Here is a 10,572-nt window from a genome sequence, read left to right as displayed (position 1 = left end):
TATTCACAACGTGGTAATAAACGAAATGTTGAGTTGGATAAAGTGATGTAAATAAGTTAAGGGGTTGTTTACTTTGGGGACGAGTTATATTAGGAATATAATGTATGAAATATAATATGGGGATTAAATAATGACATGATTATTTAGTGGATATACTTTTTTAGATGTTTGATTTATTGGATTTAAGACGAGATTATAGTACGGGGGGTAAAACATGTGTGTTGTTTACATTACATAAATTTGGAAAATTTTAATTTCCAATTTTATCTTTTGGCCTTTTCAAAATACTTTTAGAAGAAGAGCTTTGTAAAGTAAAGATAGAACAAGTAGCACGAACTGTACAAGCTTCTGCTAGACATTAAACTACGAACTGTATAAGCTTTTGCTTGTCAACGGCATTATCTTCAATCTCATTTTACGATAATTTCATAGAGTTTAACTTCTATATTGTTGGATATAAGGTTTGGGTCGTGGGTCGCCCATGTGGACGGACCCGACCCGTTTTAAAAGAGATAAAACCTAAGGAGGTTACACGTAGGTTTTATTACTCCTAAAAAACTACCGCACGTTTTCTTTTGAGAGACGTGAGAACGTGGAGTGGTGGTTTTCATCGGTAGTTCTCCCCATCTCGTTTTCTCTATATATTTCTCTTCAGTACAGAGATTCTTGAGGTGCAAAAAATTAAAAAGGAAGAACACAGTGAACTTTAGGCATTTAGTTTGTGAACAAAAACTCTGTTTCCCGGAGATTCAGAATACGATTTGTGGCAATTCTTTTGGTGGTGAGTTCAACGGTTTTCGCTGCATCAATAAGGTACACAATTCGTTGTTCTCTCCCCTCAGAACACTCCAAAGGGTATGTGTTCATTGGTGAATTAGAGGATGGAAGTGTTATTGAGATTGAATCGCGAGATGTCATATTTTTGGAAAATGATTTTCCAAAGAAGGTCTAGGTAAAGAATGGAGAGCCTCTTTATGAAATGTTGAACTCAGATAGTCAGCAAGTGTCTTCTGACATAGTTGATAGTCAAATTGATCAAGATCTTATTCTTAATCCGAGTAGGAGTGGGAGTGGGAACTCTCAATCCCAAAATCCTTCTGACGAACCTGAATTTCAACTACGAAAGAGTGACAGGAAAAATATACCCAAACGTACTTATGAAATTGAAGATTATATTTTTTTGGTATCTCCCACAGAAATGGATGAGCCAAAGTCTGTGACTGAGGCCTTATCTAGCCTTGGAAAAGATGAGTGGATGAAAGCAATGAAAGAAGAATTAGAGTCCATGAAAACCAACAAGTCTGGGATCTAGTTGACCTTCCGCCTGGGCGTAGAGCCATTGGGAACAAATGGGTTCTCAAAGTTAAACGCAAAGCGGATGGGTCAATAGAAAGATACAAGGCACGATTGGTGGCAAAAGGCTTTACTCAAGAAGTTGGAATAGATTGTGAGGAAACATTTTCACCAGTTGTGAAGTTTACCTCAATTCGCTTACTTTTGGCTATTGTTGCACGTTTGGATTTGGAATTACATCAAATGGACGTGAAGACAGCTTTTCTCAATGGAGAACTGAACGAAGAAATCTACATGGAACAGCCTGTAGGCTTCATCGTTAAAGGCGAAGAAAAGAAGGTCTGTAAATTGAAAAAATCTATTTATGGCCTGAAGAAATCTTCAAGGCAATGGTATTTGAGATTTCACAAGGAGGTGATCTCATATGATTTCACCATGATCAATGAAGACCATTGCATTTATGTGAAGAAGTCCAACGGAATGTTTGTAATTCTTTCTCTTTATGTGGACGATATTTTATTAGCCGAAAACAATTTCGAGTATGTGAAAACTATCAAGTTATGGCTTTCAAAGTCATTTGACATGAAAGATATAGGCAAGGCAGACTATATCCTTGGAGTTAAGATCCAAAGAGACCGTCCCTAAAAGTTATTGAGTCTATCTCAAGAAACTTATATAAAGAAAATTTTGGAGCATTTTCGCATGAATGGTTGCAAATCCATGGATACTCCTATAGCGAGAGGTGAAACTTTAAGCCTTGAAATGTGTCCCAGGACTGAAAATGAAAAGGAAGACATGTCTCGAGTTCCATATTCAAGTGCTGTCGGGAGCTTGATGTACGCTATGATGTGTACTCGCCTAGACATTTGTTATGCCGTAGGTCTGGTTAGCAGGTATCAATCCAATCCTGGAAGAGATCATCGGAAAGCTGTAAAGAGAATTTTAAGATACCTGAAGGGAACTGCAGATTATTCACTATGTTATAGTGGAAATGATTTATACTTGAGAGGATATACAGATGCTGATTGGGCTGGTGATCGGAATGATAGAAAATCAACATCCAGTTATGCCTTCTTACTTAATGATGGTGCTATATCATGGAAAAGTAAGAAACAAACCTATACAACCCTTTCAACAATGGAAGCTAAGTTCGTAGCTTGTGCGTCTGCAGTACAAGAAGCTATTTGGTTGAAGAGGTTCTTTGAGCATTTGGATATTGCAAAGAACTCTCAGGGTGCCATGACTCTATATTGTGATAGTCAAGCGGCTATTGAATATACAAAAGATCCAAAGTATCACGCCAAGACCAAACACATTGACATCAAGTATAACTTTGTAAGAGACATGGTAGCAAGTGGAGAGATAAATTTACAGTACATTCCTACGCGAAGCATGATAGCTGATCCTTTTACAAAGGCGATATCTAGAGACCTGTTTGAGAAACATGTTATGGCTCTAGGTTTGCAAAGGACATGAACATATTTGTGTATTATAAAATGACTTTAGTATTATAATATGCTCATCAATATTTAACTCTTGAATTTGTGCTTATATCTCATATGCATGTGATTAATATGTTGTTGATAAAGTGTGTCGAACAAGTTGCGAGATTGGCTCTCTCACACGAGCAATCGTCTCTTACGTTAAGAATCGTGAAGAGATGAGACCTTATAGAACCTTGGATAATGCAAGGTTATATTTACTTGTAAAGTTCGATCTTGATAACTAATCAGACTTATGAATTTCAATATTCGATTATAACTTGTTTAGTAAGCCAGATGCAAGTTTCTCTAAGAAGATGGTTTGAGGATTATTGAAGTGAGAAACTCGAGTTAGACATTTGGAGGTGTCTAGACCAAGATCTGTACGGTGTTGAATGATTAAAAGAATAAGACACACGCGCCAATATAAGGTGAGAACACCGTAATATGTGTATCATACCACGTGTGCTATCGACCAATGGGATAATGGAAGAATGAATCCCTGCTTCTTCATTGTGTGAGATCCCAAAGAAGTTACATTAACTTTTATTGGAATACCCTTTGACCTTTTACTGTTTCTTGAAGCGCCAATCAATGTTGCTACTTCAGCATGTTACTAATAGCCATGAGTGATTCGGCAATGCAGTGCATGTCTAGGAAGCAGTTGATTTGGAATGGAAAGATTCGAGTAGAAAGGGAAGACAAATAAATAATTTTTTTTAATTTAACTTGTATTCATAGGTCGACCATTACACTTACCATGAGGTATCAAATGTAATTATGAATATAAAGTTAAACATGAACTCGAGTTCACCTCTTTCGAGGATGAGGGATTAAATAACTAGCTACTGGAGTAGCAGGTGATGTCTGGGGTATTACGAGTAACAAGATCCTCATGTTAGTAGTAAATCCCTTCTGCATGTGATCGGATTTCTACATAGAGCTATTAAACAACCTTAAAGGGATTAAGAATATTATGGCTCTTAATGCTCGCAGGTCGCACGAACTATTTGCCGGTATGAATTATGTGTGTTGCTTTCACGGTAGTTACTAGTTTGGATCTAGTCCACCTGTGCGAAGTGGGAGATGTTGGATATAAGGTTTGGGTCGTGGGTCGCCCATGTGGACTGACCCGATCCGTTTTAAAAGAGATAAAACCTAAGGAGGTTACACGTAGGTTTTATTACTCCTAGAAAACTACCGCACGCTTTCTTTTGAGAGACGTGAGAACGTGGAGTGGTGGTTTTCATCGGTAGTTCTCCCCATCTCCTTTTCTCTATATATTTCTCTTCAGTACAGAGATTCTTGAGGTGCAAAAAATTAAAAAGGAAGAACACAGTGCACTTTAGGCATTTAGTTTGTGAACAAAAACTCTGTTTCCTGGAGATTCAGAATACGATTTGGGGCAATTCTTTTGGTGGTAAGTTCAACGGTTTCTGCTGCATCAATAAGGTACACAATTCGTTGTTCTCTCCCCTCGGTTTAGTCTTACATATATGTTAAAAGTATACAAAGAAAATTATACTATCAGACCAATTAAAAGATATATATACAAGTAACAGACTATAAAAGATAGAGTCAATAACTTAGGAAATAAGACAGTCAATGCAACATGTTAAATTAGAATGTTAACATAATTTTCTTATGGCAAGTCCAGTAAAAAAGATGGTGTTACGTGGGATGTGGGTAACGAGTGCTTTACCGATTTTGAGTTCCTATTTTGAGTTTAATTTTCCTATTATCAGGTCATTTGAATAAATTAATAGTGTAATAGTTGGTACCAATCAAAAATAGTGTAACAGTGAAAGTCAAAATCTTAAGGTACAAGAGTGATCTTTATCAAGTGCTTATATAGTCCAATGCCATTATCAAGTTTCTTTGAAATGCCAATCACCATATCCTCTCTTTTTATGATTTTCCTTTTGTTGCATGCATGCAATGCTCGGTCATTCGGTGTTCTCAACAAGGTTTGTTTCGATTTCTCGTAATCTGATTCTTTATTTACTCTAAGTTACTATAATTTCTTTGTGAATAAAAATGTAATATAGCAGCGGTATTCATAATTTAGAGTTAACGGGTTCATAATAGATTTACATTTTACCATTCTTTTGCATACGTATAAGTAAGAGTTGAAAGTGTTGGGTTTTATTTTGAGTGACTCAAAATTAAATATGCTTACTGTTAAAAAGAACACATTATTATTTTTCTGAAAAGATGTGTCCAATCTTTGTCAAAACATGTATTCATTAATTGAAGAAATGTATCTTATTTTTGTAGGATACATCTATATTCATGAAAAATACATAGTTATAATTCACTCTCTATAAATACCTATGCACCAGGCGAAGAAATAATAAATTGAATTTTCATATGACTGAGTTTCCAAGACTTTATCCTTTGAGTCTTTATCATTTTGCTTAATTTCCTCCAAAGTCTATTTTCTACCTTTTTATAAAAGCAGTTAACAGATTTAACAGTTCTTCAGAATCTCTATTGAGTGCACTTTTTAAAAAGTGCATGATCATTTTATCTTATTGAGAGTAAGACGAGATTTTGCTATTTGCACCTAAGTAGCAATAAAAATTTACTCTAAAAATAATGCCTTCCGTAGCGCGCCTCGAACCGCAATTTCACATCCAAAACTATCTTATCTTTTAATATATTAATTATTGCATAGGAGTGGCAAACGGACGGGTCGGGTCGGATATGGTTCGGGTCGAAAACGGGTAATGAAAAAACGGATTAATTATCCGACCCAATCCATATTTAATACGGATAAAAAACGGGTTAACCGACGGATAATATGGGTTACCCATATTATCCATGACTTCTTGTATATGATCACTTTTGGGAGAATTTTTAGTCTCCCTAACTTGAGAAACCCCCAATTTGAGGCTTTACAAATGTAAAAGTTAGACCCATTGGTTACTCATTGGTTATCCATTTTCTAAATGGATAATATGGTTCTTATCCATATTTGACCCGTTTTTAAAAAGTTTATTATCCAACCCATTTTTTAGTGGATAATATGGGTGATTAACTGTTTCCTTTGAGCCATTTTGCCACCCCTATTATTGCATATAACAACTGACCCAATATAATTTCACAAGTGAAGTATGGGGAAGATAGTGAGTATGCATGCTTATTCCTACTTTGTTGCAGGTCAATTGTTGCATCTTATTTATCAAGAGTTCTTCTAATTAGTATTTCCACCTCTAATATTTTTGTGTACGGTTAAAATAGGGCTCGCCCGATTTTGCTATTTAATCGAGACCAGAGAATCACGTCGAGGGTCAGTCTTGTAATGGATCAGGCCAGGGCACGAAGATAAGGTCTCAAGCTCGAAAATCGAGGTGCTCGCCGATATTTAGGCCAACAGCGATCGAGATCAAATATGACAGACTTCGAACGAAGCGCAATACGGAAATGCGAGATATCCTTAACCGGTCGAAGATCAGGGCGGAAATCCCGGAACATATCAAATCAAGGGCGGTTATTTAGGCCAATCGTGGGATTTACTTCCATACTTAGAATTGTACCACAGATAGGATTTCTCTACTATATAAAGAGGATTCTGGTCACTTTGTAATCACCTTATATTAACGCAAATTAGAGCAATACAATACTGTCTACAGTTACTCCTTAAATTACTTACTTTTGTTCATCAGTTATTTTGTTTCTTAGCTATTTTGGACACTGATCACTTTGAGGATACTAAGTTCGAGGGACGAATCACGTTCCAAGACTGGTTTGCTTTATTTTATTATCGACTTCCATCACTAATCTTTACATTTATCAATTGATATTAGGCGAAATCACATATCCTTAAAACCACATTATAAGTAGTTTAATTGTTATCCAATTTTTAGGATAAACAATTTTCCTAACACTAAGTGGTATATTTAGTTGAACTCGCCGAACCTGTTCTAGATTGGCATGCAATCATGCATACTTGACAATTGTTTTATTGCAGAATGAGGAGAACACGGGTGTTGTCATGAGGGTTTCCATTCCATCGGATGTAAAATCTTCGTCAGAGCCAAATAAGCTTAAGGGGAATCAGAAAGATGAAGCTGACAGTGCTCTTGACAAAAGAAATAGTATAAAACAACAAGAGAAAGATCATCAACTGAATGACAATAATGATTTTGTTCATGTTTGTGTATCTTGCAAAATTCATGATCAGAATATGGAGGATCAACTGAACGAGTTCCATTTGGATTACTTACCACCAAAAACAAAGCCTCCTCACAAATGAGCGTAACTGTTATAACTTATTTTGCTGCATTTTACTTCTTTTTTATTTTTTTTTTGCTTCTAGAGGAAGGAGAATTTATGACTTTAGCATGCATTAAGTTTATCTGAATAAAAAAAAGGAGCATTATAGGAAAAACTCCGAGCCGTGAAATTATAATGCTCTTATATCTTGAATTATATGTGTTTAAGTTTTATGCAATATGTGAAGAGTAGTTAGTTTTAATACGGTTAAGTAGTTAGTATGGGTCCCAGCTGACCCTAGTTAGGTTGGTAGAATTATAGTTAGTTGTTGTAACTATAGTTAAGTTAGACAAGTTAGACACATATATATTTTGTAATCTCACTTCGTTCAATACACAAAAAATCATTTTCTCATTTTCCTTCCTCTATAACTGTCTTCTTCCTCATTTCGCTCACAGCCATGGCGATGCCTCATTCGAGTAGTCTTTGATAGAGTTGTAGATTTAGCTCAAATTTATCGAGCTCGCATGGTATCAGAGCAGCGTAAGATCTAGATTTCCGCAATTAATATTAGATCTACGATGTTCTTCTTCACACAAAGCTCGACCAACAGTCGTTAATGGCGGGTGAAAAGATCGATCACACACATCCTCTATTTGTCCATCCTTCAGATACTCCTAGTTCGATTTTGATTCCTGTAAAGCTCACAGGATCAGAAAATTATGGATTATGGCGTCGATCTATGCGAATTGCACTGCAAGCTAAGAGGAAGCTAGGGTTTGTGCTAGGGACATGCAAAAAGAGCTCGTTTGAGACCGCATTACATGAAGATTGGGAGACATGCAATGCAATTGTGTTGTCCTGGATCATGAACATTGTGTCTCCAGAATTGCTTAGCGGAATTGTGTACGCATCTGATGCACATCTGGTTTGGGAAGATTTGAGAGAAAGGTTTGACAAAGTAAATCGTGTGAGGATTTTTCAGTTACACAGGGAGATAGCTACCATCTCGCAAGGGACAGATACTGTATCTGCATATTTCACAAAGCTCAAAGAGCTATGGGATGAATATGATGCAATGGTACCTATTCCTAATTCAAAGGAATATGTTGAACAACTCCAGCAGCAAAGGTTAATGCAATTTCTGAGTGGACTCAATGAGACCTATGATCAAGCAAGAAGACAGATCTTAATGAAAACTGTAGAGCCAACCTTAAATCAAGCCTATGCCTTGATAATTGAAGATGAGAGTTAAAACTCTAACTCAACTGTAGGATATAAAGGAGATCCCATTGCTATGCAGGCAGGCAGGGGACAACCAACAATTCAAACCAACAAATACAAAGGGAAGAAACCATTTATAAAATGTGACTACTGCAACAAGCCAGGGCACTCAAAGGAAAACTGCTATAAACTTGTTGGATATCCAGATGACTTCAAAAATAGAAAAACATATGCAGCAAACTTGACAACTGTAGCTCTTGGAAATGACAAACCAACACAGGATTATGAAGGAAAAGGCAGAGATGATGCACTGAAAGCAGGGCCATACTTTACTGAAGAACAATACAGGCAAATCCTAAGCATGCTGAATAAAGAGACTTCTGAAAGTCAAGTTAACATGGCAGGTATGGCTACATCCCTAGTGTCAAAATTGCCTTGCACTGAATGGATAATCGACTCTGGAGTTACACATCACATTGTTGGTGAATTAGAGGCCTTAGTAGAAAATGACACAGTAAAACCACTTAAAAATGAGCAGATTCATCTACCTACAGGAGGAAAATCCAATGTTTCACACATTGGTAAAGCAATCATTCTTGATAAAGAGGAATTGGATGATGTATTGTTTGTTCCTGAGTTCAAATTCAACCTTTTATCAGTTTCTAAGCTAACTAGACAGCTATTATGCTCAATGAATTTTTTCCCTGACTTCTGCCTGTTCCAGGACCTTTACACTGGCAGGGTGAGGGGGATTGATAGAGAAAAAGGTGGTTTGTACATATTGAAGAAAGGCTTCAAGGGAGATTTGGACAAATTTATCAAGGGAATAAAGCAGTTTGCATCCACAAGCACAAAAAGGAATGAGGAAGATGGAGCACTTTGGCACAGAAGATTAGGCCATGCTTCAATCAGTACTATGAAGAATATAAATTTCTTTCACAATAAGGTAGTAGATTTAGCAATAAACAATGATTGTCCTGTATGCCCTCTTGCTAAACAAAGTAGATTAGTGTTTTCTAGGAGTTTAAGTACAAGTGAGGAGCCTCTTTCTCTATTGCATTTGGATGTTTGGGGACCATATAAATACCCAACTCATGATAGGAAACACTTTTTTCTGACTATTGTTGATGATAATACAAGATATACTTGGATACACTTGCTTCAATTGAAGAGTGATGTTGTTGTGGTACTTAAAAGGTTTCTATCTATGTTGCAAACACAGTTTCAGTCCAAAGTGAAAATGATTAGGACAGACAATGGAACAGAATTCTTCAATAAACACATGTCAGAATTGATTAGCTCTTATGGAATAATACATCAGAGCAGTTGTGTATATACTCCACAACAAAATGGAGTGGTGGAGAGAAAACATAGACATATTTTAGATATAGCAAGGGCAATGAAGTTTCAAGCAGTGTTCCAACAAAATACTGGGGTGAGTGTGTTAATACAGCAGTCTATGTGATAAATAGACTGCCTACTGCATTATTGAAGGGAAAATCTCCATATGAAGCTCTACATAACAGAACACCAAGTCTGAGTCACTTGAGGGTGTTTGGATGCCCGTGTTATGCTACTACAATGATCAAAGAGGACAAGTTCTCACCTAGAGCAAGGGCAGCAGTATTTCTGGGGTATGCAGAAACACAGAAGGGATACAAACTGATAGATTTATCCACTAACTGTTTCTTTGTTTGCAGAGATGTAGTGTTCAAGGAACATATATTTCCTTTTGCAAAATCATTCTCTCAAGCCCTAATTGCAGGAGACAACACAATACCATATATGTCTGCAACTGAACCCCTCAGTGGTACAAACTTGCAACCTGAGAGAACTGACATTAATGATTCAGGAGAAGAGGCAGTTCAGCTAGGATATCATGATGATCTCACAACAACCGATGCCTGAAGATATGAGAATGAGCAGCACTCTACAGCAGTTGCAGGAGGCACCAGCACAGACATGCCTGAAGCAGAAGCAACCACATCTAGTTCAGATGATGTGAGAATGTTGGCATCAGAACAACAACAACCAACACTACAAGATAATCACACTGTTTCATCAGGGATAGAAATGGGCAACAATGAGCTGAGGAGATCAAAAAGGACAGCAAAGGAGCCCTTGTGGTTGCAAGATTATGTAACCACAAAAGGGAACCAGGGGTCTTCATATCCTTTAACCAACTACTTATCTTATGACAAACTGAAGGACAAGTGCAAGAAGTTTCTAGCCAACATCTCCATATTGACTGAACCAAAGAATTTTGCTGAAGCTTCAAAGGATAGAAGGTGGATTGAAGCAATGGAAATGGAGATCAAGGCACTAGAAGACAACAAGACCTGGGATATTACTGATT

The sequence above is a fragment of the Nicotiana attenuata genome, chromosome 3 (assembly GCF_001879085.1).
Source record: "Nicotiana attenuata strain UT chromosome 3, NIATTr2, whole genome shotgun sequence".
Taxonomy (NCBI): Eukaryota; Viridiplantae; Streptophyta; class Magnoliopsida; order Solanales; family Solanaceae; genus Nicotiana; species Nicotiana attenuata.
The sequence above is the reverse complement of the archived record's forward strand: the minus strand, read 5'-3'. Positions refer to the sequence as shown.